We start from the raw sequence: 15,379 nt of genomic DNA, 5'->3' as shown, positions 1-15,379 counted from the left end.
TGCATCTTAGCAAAGTCTCTAGCCCTGAGTCTTTGAAGAAAATAAAAAAAGCTTCTTGATAATCCACAGTTTTATCGGTAGTATCGCTGAGCATTTAATGTGTGTTGTAGTGTAAATACGTGATTGCATTTTCACTCTTATTAGGTGGATATACTAAGGCCAATATGATTGTCTTAGTCACTGTTCTATTGCTGTGACGAGGCACCTTGACCAAGGCAAATCTTATGAAAGAAAGCTTGCTTACACTGTCAGAGGCTTCATCCCTTATTCTCACGGCCAGAGCAAGGCTCTGGAGGAGTAGCTGAGAACCGTACCCTGAGCTGCAAGCACAGAACCAGGGTGGAGGGAGGCATTGGCTTTTGAAGCCTCAAAGTCCAACTCCAGTGGCATATTTCTTCAAACAAAATCACACCTACTCAAACAAGGCCATAACTATGAGCCTATGGAATTCATTCTTATTCAGATAACCACATTGTACTCCCAGGGCTAGTAGCCATATTATAATGCAGAAATATATCGGTCCAACTTCAAGAGTCCCTGTTATCTATAACAGCCTCAACACTGTTTAAAAGTCCAAAGCTCAAAATCTCTTCTGAAACTCATGTCAATCCCTTTACTTCCTCCTCCTATAAAATCAGAATAAAAAAGCAGATCACATACTTAAACATTCAGGACCACAAAATATATATTACCATTCCAAAAAAAAAAAAGAGGAAAGGGAACTCAGTGAGAAAATACTGGATCAAGCAATATTGACAACTTGCAGGACAAACTACAAATTCTGCATCTCTGTGTCTAATGTTAAAGCACTCTTCAGATCTCTAGCTCCTTTCAGCTTTGTTGACTGCAACACACTTCTCTCTCTTGGGCTAGTTCCACACCTGGTCTGCAGTTCTCTTTGGCAGGTATCCCACAGCTCTGGTATCTATGACATCTTGAAGTCTACAAGACAATTCTGGCTTCCCCTTCATAACTTCAGGAAGTGGCCTCTCTGGATCTCCATGTGGTAATAATACCTCCAACACACATCTGGCTTCAGGGGCTTTCCTAAACCAGAGAGAGTGAGAGAGAGAGAGAGAGAGAGAGAGAGAGAGAGAGAGATTCCACAACTCCTTTCTTGTATTCTTGAATATAAAGCAATGGTTTTTCAAGCTGTGTGTTGTGATGGCTTTGGAAAATGCATATGGGATATTCTGTTTATCAGATATTTACATTATGATTCATAACAGTAGCAAAAATACAGTTACAGCAACACAATAATTTTATGAGAAACTGAATTAAAGAATCACAATTTAGGACATTTGAGGACAACTACATAAAGCTGGAACCATGTGGCCGGAGCTGCCAAGTTCCCCTATTTGATGGGGGTGGAACTTGGCCTCCTTGTTTAAGTATATACTTGCATCAGTTTTCTGTTATATTTTTTTCAATGATTAAGCTTTCTTTAATTCCTTTTCCACAAGTTGGGAGCTTGGTTGGATGGGGCTTGCTCTGAGATCACTACTTCTTTTATTCCATTTAGAATCAGGATTTTGTTTAAACTTTTTATATTCTTGAGCACTGGACTTAGTTCCATTATGGTCCCTGGTACTCTTTTTCTCCTGAAAAAGTACGTTTTGTTTTCTCCTGATCCAGCTTTCCCCCTTTGATTATTGACCTGCATAAGAATGATTATAATAAACACCTGGCAGGTGACTTTTAGAAAAAGGGCCAAAGTAGCAGCCATGTTCTTTGTCAAAATATTACAAGAATGGTCTCTAGGCCACTTACTAATACTTTCCCCTGTGATACCTCTTGAGCTGCGCTCTGCCAGTCCATCACCCTGGGAACCACTCCCTTTCATGCTCTCACTAATATAACCTATTAAGCTAACTAAAGCATTCAACTTCTTTCATAGTCCAACTTCTCAAAATTGATATTTCACCAGCAAGCAGCATGGTCGGACCTGTCACAACAATACCCCACTCCAGGTATCAACTTCTGTTTTAACCACTGTTGCACTATTGTATTGCTTTGAAGAGACACTGTGACCAAGGCAACTTTTATAAAAGAACTATTCAAATAGGGGCTTTCTTACAGTTTCAAAGGCTTAGTTAGTCAACTAACATCACGCCAGAAAACATGGGGCTGGAGCAATATCTGAGAGCTACACCTGATCGAAGAAAGAGAGAGAGAGAGAGAGAGAGAGAGAGAGAGAGAGAGAGAAAGATCGATCTGTATTTTTGCATGGGTTTTTGAAATCTCAAATCCCAACTCTAGTGACACACATCTTCCAACAAGTTCTCACCTATATGAGCTGAGCCTGTGTGGGTCATTCTTATTCAAGCCACTTTGATTGAGATATATATTATCTTATTTTCTATTTCAATACTAGAAACAGTACAATAATACTGCTATTTAAACTTTTTATCAAATGAAAAATATATAATACACATAGCAATGATTTATACTTAAAACTTGTGTTAAGTTTTACCGTTATGGGTCATCCTGTGAGGCATTCTTGTGAAGAAAAGTACATAGGCGATCGTGTGGGATTGGGTTTCAGCTGGTAGAGAATTAACTAGCATGTGAAATGTGCTGCATTTGCTCCCTAGTGTGGTGTGTGTGTCAGTGTGTGTGTGTGATTGTTTACTGGTATTCTTTATTTGTGACATTCTTAAATCAAGTATTATGTTATACACACCTCTAATTGGTTACTATAAAAGCTTATTGCTTTTCATTTACATCATTTCTCACTTGTCAGCCTTTAGTGGAAAACTTTTGAAAATTATTTTTTTGTGATTTGATTACAAAAATATCACTTTGCAACAACGTTTTAAGGTATTTCACATAATAACTTTTTAAACAAATTGCTATTCTTTAATATCATTTATTTATTGAGTTTTAAGGTTTTTAAATATATCTTATGTAAAACAATTGTTTGTTTTAATTTATGTACACTTAGAATAAAGCACATTTCAAGTCTATTTATCTCTAAGAAGAGATGACTATTATACATCAATGTATGGAGAATTGAAACACTACAAAGATAAATCCTAAAAAACTGTTTCTTTAAACATTTTTGAATATGTGAAGAAAAATAACTTACTTAAGATAAAGTTTGTGTTATGTTCACAGCAAAGCAAGTAATGCATTATTAAATATTCCTTGAGTTCACTGTCTCTATTTTTATAGCGATTCTTTTTTTATTTATTTTTATTAATCCCAGTTTATTCACTTTGTATCCCCCCATAAGCCCCTCCCCCCTCTCCTCCCAGCCCCACCCTTCCTCCCCCTACTTCACGCATGCCCCTCCCCAAGTCCACTGATAGGGGAGGTCCCCCTTATTTTTTGTTATTCCCTTTTTATTTTAGTTTTTGTTTTTGAGAAAAGGACTCATTTTGTAACTGAAGCTGGCTTTGAATTTGCACTCTTGCTTCAGTTTCCATTATGGTAGAATTGTGGTGTGTGTCTCCCCAAGATTCTGATTGTTTATGTGTCATATACTACATTGACATATAAATTTTATGTTGTACAAAAATATACAGCATATGTGTGTTTGAGCTTGTGTGTGGAACTGGGGATCAGAGCCAGGACATACTTGGCTTGACTACTGAACTACATCCCATGCCATATTGACCTATATTATTTGAGTTTTACAAGCATCAATAGTTAATTAAATTCCTTATTATTGGAAGCTTTAGAATTGATGTGAAATACTTCAAAGATGTATGGCTTTGAATAATTATTGAATATGTCAACTTATAAAGTCATAATTTACCAGCATGAATAACAAATCCTTAGTCACAGTAAAATTGACTGATTTTTTATATTTAAAATGAATTTAATACTTATCCCCAGGTATAGCTAATATAAACATACACATGCTCACACACATAAATTCTCAGTAGGGGTACCAAATGAATAATATCAAAACATATTGTACAAAATTTTTAAAAAGTAATATAAATAGAGAAACAGGAAAAAACATCCTGAGTACTTTGTATGGGATCACAATTTCACATGAATGCATTTTGAACTATATGCAAATGACTGAAATTTTTTAAAGAAATAAATAGATTTAAAATGTACTTTATTCTGAGCTAGATGGTGAATATATATTCAAAAGCTATTTTCTTATGAAGCAAACATTCCAAACTTTAAAATTCAATAAATAAATGACATTGAAGAATAATATTTTTTGTTCAAAATGTTATTAAATAATATGAATAACAAATTACATGAGGTGAGGTTTTGTGGCTAGTCTATGGCATCTTGCTCTTCCATGTTCAGTGGCTATCCCTGGGAGGCCTGCTCTTTTCTGAAGGAAAATGGAGGACCAGTGGATCTGGGGGAAAAGGAAGCTTGAAGGGGAACTGGGAGGAGACGCAGGAAGGGGAGGCTGCAGTCAGGAAGTATGGTATGTGACAATCAATTAACAAATGTGAAATTACAAGTGACTTAGCATTTCTTGAGTACAAAACTACAAATTTGAAAGAAAAAATTACTACTAAATGCTGATAGGTGAGATCGGATATAAATGAAAATTAATATGCTGTTTTGGAGCAAATTAGAGCTGTGTATCAGCTAATATTTGACTTAACAATGACATAATATTTGATTTAATAATGGCATAAATGCAGGATATGAGAAATGAGAAAGCATAACAGTTCACACAAAGACCCCATATATTCACGCATGTGTACACATGCTCACAGAAACACACTCAACACTCACACATATGCATTTTCTGTCTCTGTCTCTGCTTCTCTCTCTCTCTCTCTCTCACACACACACACACACACACACACACACACATACACACACTTTTTGTTAGTGCCCATTCCCAAGTACAGAGTAAGTTCTTATCACACTTTCTCAAGTAAATAAGAAGTGAATGTTTCCTGACAAGATGTTATCTCTATCACTGTACAGTTTTATCTTCTGTCTATAATAGAACATATTTTCTTCTTGACTGTGTTACATGGAAGTTCTACAAGATGCTTTTAAAACTACTGATTATTTTTCCTAACATTTCCAGCTGTGATTATTTGCAAAGTTAGTCAGAGTGAGTTGCCAAGCGACTCTTTGGCATTGCTTGAAGTTTTCCATTCCGAGTCTGAACTTACCTTGTGTTTTACATGGATATTAAACGACAGAGAAGTGCATTTTCTAAACCGTGTCCCACATGACTTTACTGCTTGCCTTTTAGCTAAGCAGTTTAACATTAAGGGCAGTTTGCTAGCTGTGGTGGAATATCTGATCACAGAGATGTTGACTTACCCCAGTGTCCCTGAAAACAGCTAAACTTCCACAAGACACAGTTGACGACGGGGAAAAAAGTAATTCACCCGAATACAGCCCAAACTGCTTCCATGTGAAATTGTGATCTGAATAAAAACTATGTCACATTTTCTGTTCCGTTTTTCTCTGTCATTAGTTCATTGAGAATTTTGTACGATGTATTTTGATCTTATTCATCTGTCCCCCCCCCCCCACACACACACTGAGGATTTATGCCTGTGTGCACATGTATGTTAACAAACTAAAGAACAGTAATACCATCACTCCCTTCACTGGGCGCTTCCCTATCACAGCTGTTAAAGGCGAACCAGAAAATCACTGCAGATTACAACTACCGAGAGGCAGACTAGAGGTGTGTGTCCACAGGTGTAAGTGATCCAACCCAGTCCCAGTAAGTCAACCAGTTTCATCGACTATTTAAGGTCTAGGAAATATAAACCTCATTTTCCAGATATTGAAAGAGTAAGGCAACATTTTGGACTTGTGAAATGTTATAGTCCTGGAACTGAGACATGAATACATATAAAATGTTTGAAGAGGTAGAATTCAGAGAATGCAATTACTAAGATATTAGATTTAAAAAAAAAAAAACTGGCCAAATGACATTTGGTGGACATCCTAGAGACAAGCCTCGGGGGTTAAGAGCACATTGTACTCTTAAGGAGACTCTGAGTTCAGCTGTCAGCATCCAGGTTGGGCAGCTCATTCAAATCTGCAGCAGCAACTGCAGAAGACCAAGTCTCTATCAAGCTTCCACAGTATCTTCTCTCACACTCACATAACCCTATCTCCTTGACAACGTGTGTGTGTGTGTGTGTGTGTGTGTGTGTGTGTGTGTGTGTGTGTGTAATGAAGACTAAACTCTTATTAAAAGGGAACTGCTACAGAGTATTTCTTCATTGTAGACAGGCATAAACATAAAATTCTGCATTTGAAAATTTCAGCTTAAATAATGGAAACAAGAGTTTATTGGGCACTGCTAACTAATAGTAACAAAATTTGTACTTTGAGTTTGAAGTTCTATACATAACTGTGTAGTATTATGGCTAACTGAACTAATGTAGACTTGGAACTTTATGAAATTAAAAAAAATATAGCTCTAATAGAGACACCAACAGTAGACATTCCAAAGTGACTGGGGAAAGACCGCTAGGACCCAACCACACAAAAAGTACTACAGGCAACTAAGGTATACTGAGAGCTGCAGAAACATTCTTTAGGAAAAAGCGTGCCAATTAGTTACACAACACCAAATTATCAACTCTGAAAGCATAAATACAAGTAATAATGTATACAATGAGTCAGTTATGTGAAGAATTATATGAAGAATATATACACATATGCATATTCATATACACATACATACATGTATATATTTAAGTATATATATTTAGTTCCATCCATGTGTCTGAAAAATTCATGATTTCCTTGTTTTTATTGCCTTGTACTATTCCATTGTGTAAATGTACCACAATTTCTGTATCCATGCTTCAGTTGAGGGACAACTGGGTTGTTTCCAGATTCTGGCTGCTATGAATAAAGCTTCTACAAACATGGTTGAGCAAATGTCCTTGTTGTGTACTTGAGCATCTTTTGGATATATGCCTAGGGGTGGTACAGCTGGATCTTGAGGAAGCACTATTCCTAATTGTCTGAGAAAGCACCAGATTGATTTCCAAAGTGGAAATCAGTGGCTGGCTTTTTGATCACCACCCCCTGGGGTGGAGGTGGCAGCCTTACCAGGCCACAGAGAAAGACAATTAGCCAGTCCTGATGAGACCTGATAGTCTAGGGTCAGATGGAAGGGGAGGAGGAGCTCCACTATCAGTGGACTGGGAGAGGTGTATGGGAGAAGAGGAAGGGTGGGTGGGATTGGGAGGAAATGATGGAGGGAGCTACTGCTGGGATACAAAGTAAATAAATTGTAATAAATGAAAAATAATAAAATGTATGTATATTTAAATATATGTAATATAATATATATTTAAAAATATAATATATTTAAAATTCATCCTAATTCCAAGATCAAGGAAATGGTAGAAAGAATAGCTTTTCACTCTGCAAGAAACTGATCCCTTGGAGAGCCATGTGCAAGGCACTGCTTTCAAACATTTATACTAGATAGAGAAATAAGGCTTTATCTATACACACACACGTAAACACACACACACACACACATATATATATAAAGTTTATATGTATATATAAAAGATCTCATCTAATCAAACTCTTTTGTAACTTTCTTTCAAAGTTGAGAACAATGACTTGGTAAGAAATACTAGAAGTATGATGACCTCATGGTTCTCTGAAGTGACAATAATTACTTTTGAGAGTGACCTCTATTAGATTTTTATGAAACACCTACATAAATATCAATAGATATTAATCTATTTTAAAGCAGATGACAATAACAAAACTCCCAAGACCTCTATGTAACTGCTATCCTCTCCTTCCTTCATTCTACATATTTCAGTACCTCTCCTTAGAACTGAAAAGGTCTCTAAAATGTCTCCCTTTTTAATGGCAGAATACCAATTTCACGCTAAATGCATGAGAGCCCTCATTCCATGAGAGCACATATCTATTAATCTTTCCGCTTTTTCTTTCTTTTTAAACAGTAGTTTCATTTCCCATTGGTTTTCTTCTTTAGAAGCTTCACAATTTTATTTTGCAATTATATAAGTGTTGATTGTATTCATAATTATACTTGATAGGGTATTTCTCTGCCTGGTTAGTGAGATTGCTAACACAGCAACTTCCTAATCAAAGAAAGTACAAATGGAGAGAAAATTTGCCTTCTGAAACCATTTCTCTGACAATGCTGCTGAGATTGCATATTTCTGAAATTTGTTGTAGTGATTGTCCTTATGGTCCTTAGTATCTTATACATGTCCTCCTCTATGATGGTTACCTTGGAAGACTGGAAGATTCACATATGGAAATAATGATCTCTCCATTACTTCCTTCATTTCTCATGCTCTAGGAGCATTTTCTCGTTCTGATCTGCAGTGAACTTACTTTCAGTCACTGTTCAACTGGAAAGCTAGAGCTTCAGTCCTTGTTTGGTGAAATGAGATGCAGCCTGTCCATGCTCCTTCCTCTCCACTTCCCTTATAGTCCATTTTTACTTCCTTCCTAACTGCATATCCATTATTCATTTCTAGAGGTATCTCCTTAGTTGCCTCCTGGGCTGGGAAGAAAAACCACATGAAATTCCAAGAAACAAAGTGAGTTCTGCTTAGAAAGTCAGCACACATCTTTCCTAATCTCTTTTCTTTACCTGAGGTTCCTAACTCAGTTACATATATTTGTCTTTTAAACATCTCTGAGGAACTGAGACCTTGAGAAGGACTAAGGACTGTTAATAGAAAAACAAAAGAAAACAAAGCTGTACTGCTTTCCATTTTTGTAAGTTTCATTAGACTAGAATCTAAACCACTGCTAAATGTTCTTTCAATGACCATTTTTATAGAGTGTCTGAGTTGAGTACTTGTGTCAGGACTTATAAAGCGATCCAAGCAAAAGGTATTTATGATTTAGCTTTTACAGACAAACTTTCCTAACACATTTACATCATTTGTTAGCATATTGAGTATATTCACATAATTTATATTATGTACTCATATTTGGTTATGAAATATAGCATAAAGTATAGAAGTTCTTTGAATTTTAAATGCAGGTGTCTTAGGTAAAAATTTATTCTGAAGCATTAGTTGAATATAAAATACGAGTTTTCTGTGACCTGTGAAAATAGGGAACATATTGATATTTTTATGAATAAAGCCATTTCCAGAAACTTTATGGAAATTCATCAATAAATACAAATAAACATGGTAATTAAAATCATTCAAATCCAGCAGTAACATGAATGTAACAGGATGCTACAAAATGTCACTTTAGATAGAACTCATAACCCAATTAAAAAACTAGCAAACATTGCATCTAAAAATTAGTAAATTAGTAAAACCTATATAAACATATAAAATTATTCAAAAGTAGAGACTTTTTAAATTTTATTATTTGTTTTGTTTTGAAGCAGGATACTTTCTATAATACAGACTGTCTAGAACTAATGGAAATACTTCTCCGTCAGCCTTCTGAGGGTTGAGATTTTTGTAGTGAGCCAGCATACAGCCACCAAAAATTTTTACAAAAGCGAAATATTTCTTTTTTTTAAGCTTTTGACATTGACTTTTTTCTCAAATATAAGGTTTTCAGTTCATTGACAAGACAGTTTTCATCATTGTTACAGTAATTTTTTGTTGTTGTTACTTAAAACTGGAGGTATTTTCCAAGTTTTATTTCTTCAGTATAACACGTTGCTTTTTTGTAAATTTTATTTTATTTTATTAATTACACTTTATTCACTTTGTATCCCCCCATAAGCCCCTCCCTCCTCCCCTTCCAATCCCACCCTCCATTTCCCTTCTTCGTGCATGACCCTCCCCAAGGCCACTGATAGGGGAAATCCTCTTCCCCTTCCTTCTGATCTTAATTTATCAGATCACATCAGGAGTGGCTGCATTGTCATCTTCTGTGGCCTGGTAAGGCTGCTCCCCCCTTAGGGGGAGGTGATCAAAGAGCAGGCCAATCAGATTATGGCAGAGGCAGTCCCTCTTCCCATTACTATGGAACCCACTTGGACACTGAACTATCATGTGCTACATCTGTGCAGGGGTTCTAGGTTATCTCCATGCCTGGTACTTGGTTGAAGTATGAGTCTCTGGGAAGACCCTGTGTTCAAATTTTCTGGTTCTGTTGCTGTACTTGTGGGGTCCCTGTCCTCTCCAGATCTTACTATTTCCCACTTCTTATATAAGATTCCATGCACTCTGCCCAAAAGTTAGCCATAAGTCTCAGCATCTGCTTTGATAGTCTGCAGGGCAGAGCCTTTCAGAGGCTCTCTGTGGCAGGTTCCTAGGTTGTTTCCTGTTTTATTCTTCTTCTGATGTCCATCCTCTTTGCCTTTCGGGATGGGGATTGAGCGTTTTAGTCAGGGTCCTCTCTCTTGATTAGTTTCTTTAGATGTAAAGATTTTAGTAGGTGTATCCTATGTTATATGTCTATATGAGTGAATATATACCGTATGTGTCTTTCTGCTTCTCAAACAGCTCACTCAGTAGAGTGGCAGCTAAATTTGCCACTGGTACTTGTGTCTTAATTCTTTTCCAGGCCATACAGGTTATGACAGCATTTTTTTGAATTTATGTTTTTTGAGGGGTGGAAGGGTAGCTGGTTGGGTTTTGAGACAGAGTTTCTCTGTGTAGCCCTGGATCTCCTGAAACTTGCTTTGTAGACAATGGTGACAGTCTAAAGAAAACTATAACCTGAGCGTGTACATCAGGAATTAGTAGGCTTATTAAAATAATGGCAACTTAGGCAATGTTTCTCTAGGAACAAAATAGTGAACGTTTGGGTCAAGTATTTCTTTTTTCGTTTATTGTAAGGAATATAGCAATATTTTCTACCCCTCTACATTAGACATTGTGTCCCCCAGTGCGACACAATGCAATATCTTTAGACCTTGCTATCTGTCTCCTAGAGGTCAAAACAATTGCTACTTGCATGCCTCCTGAGGCTTTGTCCTCTTGAATAAGTTGTGGAATTGAAAATAATCACTGGCTTTATTTAGAAAAAAAAGAAGAAAATTGTTGCTAAATAATCTATCCTATCTGATAGTTGCATATAAATTTGGAGTTGGATTTGTCCTCTGAGAGAAGGGACTTTTAGAGAAGTTGTGTTTTGTGTCTTGCCTTTTCCTCCTAGTAACTGGTATGTGGTATGCCTAATACATTTTTATTAAATTGACATATGAATTATGCATTGGGTAAGGGATTTTGTTAGTGCTTTTTCACCTCTACCCAGTAAGCATTACAACATTGATTCTATGAGAATCCATGCTTTCGATGCAGAAATGCTTTTAGGTTTATAACCAAAGATGTAGAAAACACATTTTCTGGCTCTAGCAATGAGGGTAGAGCAATGAGGTGGAAGTGAGGGGTGAAGGAGAGGTGAAGTTACTATTTGTAGAAATGGAAAACTTGTACTAAGTGCAGAGCGTGGTGGAACTACCACGGTGCATGCATAAATAAGAAGTGGCATCTATCTAGACCAGCCACGTGCTAGTTGCTTTTGATCAGGAAGCAAAAGTGGGTTCGCCTTTTGACTCAAAATCTTACTCTCGACTTTGCATCTCAACAAGCCATTTAAAAAAAAATATGCGTCTTAAGGCTTCTTAAGGGAAGCCTTGCATTTAACTATTTGCTTTACTATAGAGATAGCTAATAAACTGTCAGTAAATTTTTATTGGAGCTTCAAGTGAAGTTTTGTTGTTTTGTGTTGCCTGGATTCTCACTGAGAAGACATAATTTGTTTCTAAATCTTTAATTTATAAAATTAAATGAAAAAGTTAGTACCTCAGGGTCGTTTTGATTTGCATTTCCCTAATGGCTAATGGGCAGAGTGCATGGAATCTTATGTAAGAAGTGGGAAATTGTAAGATCTGGAGAGGACAGGAACCCCACAAGGAGAGCAACAGAACCAGAAAATTTGAACACAGGGGCCTTCCCAGAGACTCATACTTCAACCAAGTACCAGGCATGGAGATAACCTAGAACCCCTGCACAGATATAGCCCATGGCAGTTCAGTGTCCAAGTGGGTTCCATAGTAATGGGAAGAGGGACTGCCTCTGCCATAATCTGATTGGCCTGCTCTTTGATCACCTCTCCCTGAGGGGGGAGCAGCCTTACCAGGCCACAGAAGATGACAATGCAGCCACTCCTGATGAGATCTGATAGACTAAGATCAGAAGGAAGGAGAGGAGGACCTCCTCTATCAGTGGACTTGGGGAGGGTCATGCGTGAAGAAGTGGGAGGGAAGATGGGACTGGGAGGGGAGGAGGGAGGGGTTTATGGGGGGGAATACAAAGTGAATAAAGTGTAATTAATAAAATTAAATTAAATTAAAAAAGATATTGTACTTCTAGATAAACAAAAATATAATTTTAATAGAATCTGCTTTCTTCTAATATTCTGTTTTTGCATGACAAATTACTCATGTTTAATAAGTATTGTGAAATAGAGTGAAATAAATCAATAAATAAAAGCATTGCAAAACAAAAAAAAAGTTAGTACCTAACAAAACAAGCTGGAATTTTTGGATGTGTGTATATGTGATATGTATCTGGTCATGTGTGTGTGCACATATGTGCATATGGAGGCCAGAGGACCATGTCCAGTGGTTTCCTCAATAGCTCTCTAATTGATTTTCTTTTTTTAAAACTTTTATTTACTGATTTTTCTTATTAGTTACATTTTATTACTCAGTATCCCAGCTGTATTCCCCACCCTCATCCCCTCCCAATCTCACCCTCCCTCCCTCAGCTCCTCCCTGCCCCTTTCCAATTCCACTGATAGGGGAGGACCTCCTCCCCTTTCTATCTATCTATTTATTTATTGATTGATTGATTGATTGATTGATTGATTTATGTCTTTATTTATTTATTTATTTTTATTTTTCCTTTTAGTTACAATTTGTTAACTCTGTGTCCCAGCTGTATCCTGCTCCCTCATTCCCTCCCCCTCCCCAACTCCCTTCCTGGTCTCCTCCCTGCCCCTTTCCAAGTCCACTGATAGGGGAGGACCTCCTCCCCTTTCATTTGACCCTGTTTTATCAGGTATCTTCAAGGCTGGCTGCAAAGTCCTCCTCTGTGGCCTAACAGGACTGCTCCTCCCCTGAGGAGGGGGGGGAAGGTCAAAGAGCCTGCCATTGAGATCCTGTTAGAAATAGTCCTTGTCAGGTCTCTTCAGGACTGGCTGCAAAGTCCTCCTCTGTGGCCTAGTAGGGCTACTCCTGCCTTGAGGAGTGGGGAGTTCAAAGAGCCTGCCATTGTGTTCATGTCAAAAATAGTCCCTGTTCCCCTTACTAGGGAAACCTACTTGGTTACTGAGCTATCACGGGCTACATCCGAGCAGAGGTTCCAGGTTATAGCCATACATGGTCCAATTGATTTTCTGATGTGGGGTCTATTGTTCCTGGAACTCAACAACTCAGTAAGCCTTGGTAATCCTCCTGTGTTCCTTCCCCAGTGCTTGAGTGACAGGAGCAGGTTGCTGCATCAGACTTTTAGCTGAGTGCTGGGAATTGCAACTCAGTCTTTGTGCTTGTGTGGCAAGTATTTTACCAGATGGGCTATCTTTTCAATCTTCGAATAACCTGGGAGTTTATAAATATTTAGGCTTATGCTATGAACATTACCTTGTGGAAATCTTGAGAGACTGAATCATATTAAGAATTCAAAGAATTGCAGGTAAATTAACAGGATATTATACTGCAATTTATATTTGGATCCACTGTATATTTTATAATATCACATAATAATACAGTTTCACTATTTTTGTTCAACTCTCTCTACTGAAATGTGAACAGATATCAGACTTCCTAAGGTATCTCTCTGGATCATTACTTAGGTGTTAAGCAATTTGTCACAGCCTGAGTTTCTGCTTTCATTTAATAAACGAAACCTAAACGTTATGATCCAAAACCACTGGTCTGTTGCGCAGTGATCCATGTGAGAACAGTGAACTTATGTCTCTGTAAATTTGTTAGTCGTCATCTCTGAGGAGAAGCAACGCTGACCTCGTAATGTCAAATCCCATTTAGAGCTAGCGAATAAGTTGGATGAGGTACTTGATGTCTTTTGAGATGTATTAAGAAACATAGTTTTGTGTGGGAGTCTGGAAGCCCTGGTAAATTAATGTGGAGATTGTGGCCTATCCAAATAATTTATCTCCAAATCCTATCTTCCAGAAGAAAAAAACGCAGTTAATAAAGGTTGCAGCTTGTGTAAACGGATTCAGGCAACACATGTTTTTAAGTAAGTAGTTGAAGTATTAACTCTGATCTTTAACCTCAGCTTCTCTCCTCTGTTTCTCTCCTAAAATCTTATTAGGAACTGTTTATAGCTTTTGCTACAACCTTGTTGAAAGGGCAAACACTGACTCTTAAAATTATTTTGTAGACCTAATTTGAAGAAGTAGGTTAAGGAGGTATTTTTCTAGCAGCTTCTGGATTATAATTTATTTTTGTAGTTTATGCCTTCTATAAGTTAAAAATCTGATTTTTTAAAGAAAAAACTAATTTCAGTCATCTTAATGCTGTGGCAGAATAAAATAAGATCTTATTTATATTTCTTAACTAATTGCCTTGTTGTCTCCTGTAGTTCATGGACATGACCATGTCTTCTGCCAGATGATGGATGTGGTTCCTATCATTCCAGAGGACTAATTAAGACATGAACACCATTTGGTGGTGACCACATGTACATATCTTCTCATAAGCTAATCAATTGGTCAAATGTTTATATTGAAACCTCACTGAAGACATCCGTTTCCATTTACTTAAGGATATTATTTGAGATGTTTGCAGTAATTTTTTTCTCTCTTGTTTCTGTAATGCATCTTTCAAGCTTTAGATGTACATCTAAAGATTTGTCACCTCCATGAGTAATTCAGATAATGTCTATGTAGCTACAGTTGGCATTAAAATGCCTCTCGAGACTAACACAGCCCTCCCTGGTTTTAAGTTGCTCTGTCTTCTCATCTGTCTTCAGAAAGAACGTTGGAATACTTTATTGCTCCACCTGTAGCCAGCACTCTCATACCTCTGGAGCTCCACTGTCCCTGTCCCATGCAGTCCCTTTAGCTCTTGTTTTTCTCTGATACTTAGATCAAGTGTCTTTCCAAACACTCTCTCTCAGCCTACGTACATTTCTTGTGATGTAATGTATTGTGAGGATTGATTTTACATCCTCTCCAGTACATTAGTCAGTGAGTTCCTTGAGGGGTCTGGTCATGCAAAAGAAATGGCTGGTCATCAAGGAGCAGACAACGGAGTTCATGTCACCTAGCCAGCCCACAGAAGAAGAGGATCATGTAGTCCTGATGGGACCTGGTAGGCTAGTGGCAGATAGTCGGGAATTAGGACTTCTGCTATTAGTGGACAAGGGGAGAAGGATAACGGAGGAAAAGGGAGGGAAGGTGGGTTCAGGAGGAGATGAGGGAGAGGAGTACAACTGGGATACAAATTGAATATATT

This window comes from Psammomys obesus, unplaced genomic scaffold (genome assembly GCF_907164565.1).
Source record: "Psammomys obesus unplaced genomic scaffold, mPsaObe1.curated_primary_1811, whole genome shotgun sequence".
Taxonomy (NCBI): Eukaryota; Metazoa; Chordata; class Mammalia; order Rodentia; family Muridae; genus Psammomys; species Psammomys obesus.
The sequence above is the reverse complement of the archived record's forward strand: the minus strand, read 5'-3'. Positions refer to the sequence as shown.